This window comes from Apis dorsata, unplaced genomic scaffold (genome assembly GCF_000469605.1).
Source record: "Apis dorsata unplaced genomic scaffold, Apis dorsata 1.3 scaffold_99, whole genome shotgun sequence".
Lineage (NCBI taxonomy): Eukaryota > Metazoa > Arthropoda > Insecta > Hymenoptera > Apidae > Apis > Apis dorsata.
In genome coordinates, this window is record NW_006263397.1 from 2016111 (window position 1) to 2017584 (window position 1474).

Genomic DNA, 1474 nt, shown 5'->3' on the forward strand with positions numbered 1-1474 from the left:
TTTTGCAATCTGTATTTGTATTAATAACAAAAATAAGTCATATGGAAATTAAACAAAGTTGATATTTTGATGATTCTAATGTAAATAGAATTGGCAAAAAATATCAAATTTAAACTCAATTTGACTTATTCAATTGACTATACATATTTTGAAAATTAATATATATAAAGTATGTATTGAAACGTTTAAATTATTTGTCAAATTTTTTTATATGACAAATATGTATGACAGAAATTTTTTTTTCAAAAATTTTAAGTATTTCAAATAGGGACCAAAAATATTTTCAGTATTAAATTTTTTCATGAATAATATCTTGTGCTGAAACATTTATTTTATGTAAATTACAATGTATCAAATTTTTCTTCGATCGGCTATTTTATATTTAATTTTAATATTAATTTCTATTTTTCAACTTTAAATATTTAACGAGATAATAAATATTTATTATGTTTTACATATAAAAAAATAATTTATAATTATATCAATTTTAAAGTTATAAACAAAATTTATCACTGTTGGCTTTAATTATATATATATTTATCTGTGCCTAGCATTAGATATTGAAAAAAAAATTGTTTCTATTTCATGCACAGCTGTTTATCTTGCATTGTGAGTTTGTGATTTATAAAAATCAATACTGTGCATTTGCTTATGTATGAAATTAGTTATTAATATTAATATAATATTAATTATATAAAATACATAATAAAATAATTATATAGTATTTTATATTAACATTTTTGTTTATTTAGATGCAATTTTGGACACAATTATAATATAAAATGCAATAAAATGATATGAATTTTATTTATTATTAATAATGAATTCAGAAATAGATTTTTATTTTTATTTACAATTCCAAGCATAAAATCAGTTAACAAATTATAAAATTGAATATAAAAATGTATTAAAAAAATTATATATCATGATAGATGTTAAAATGAACATGTTTGTATGCTTTAATAAATAATTACTTTATTATATTTTTATGTACATGTTAGAAGAAATGACAAAAAAAGTATCCCTTGTATTTTTAATTCCTCTTTAATTAGTTAGAATAACACTTAGAATAATGAAACCATGTTTAGTTTCATTATAATGTAATGATTCAATAATTATAATATTTTATTTCAATCTATAATGCAAAAAATTCTAAATCTAAATAAAATTTAAATATAAGCTGAAGCTTGAAATGGATCATAATGTGCAATATTCAAGATACTATTATTTAAATATATGTGTGTATATTATTCATGTATTCGTAATTAATGTTTAATTATACATTAGCTACATGCAAATACTCACTTTAGCATCCAGATTTTTATCTGTTTTAACATATATTGCTATTATGGATTAAACTTTAAACATATTAAATGATAAATTTCTGAATGAAACTTGACAACAATTTTTTGTTTTTTTCACTTTTTTTTTTTTTTTTTTTTTTTTTTTTTTTTTTTTTTTTTTTTTTTTTTTT

At 17.5% G+C, this 1474-nt stretch overlaps 1 protein-coding gene across 4 annotated transcripts in view; it reads left to right on the top strand.

Annotated features, from left to right (window-relative positions):
* The window catches only part of LOC102681015, an 18108-nt gene that overhangs the window by 4373 nt on the left and 12261 nt on the right, over positions 1-1474 (top strand). The window lies entirely within an intron of this gene.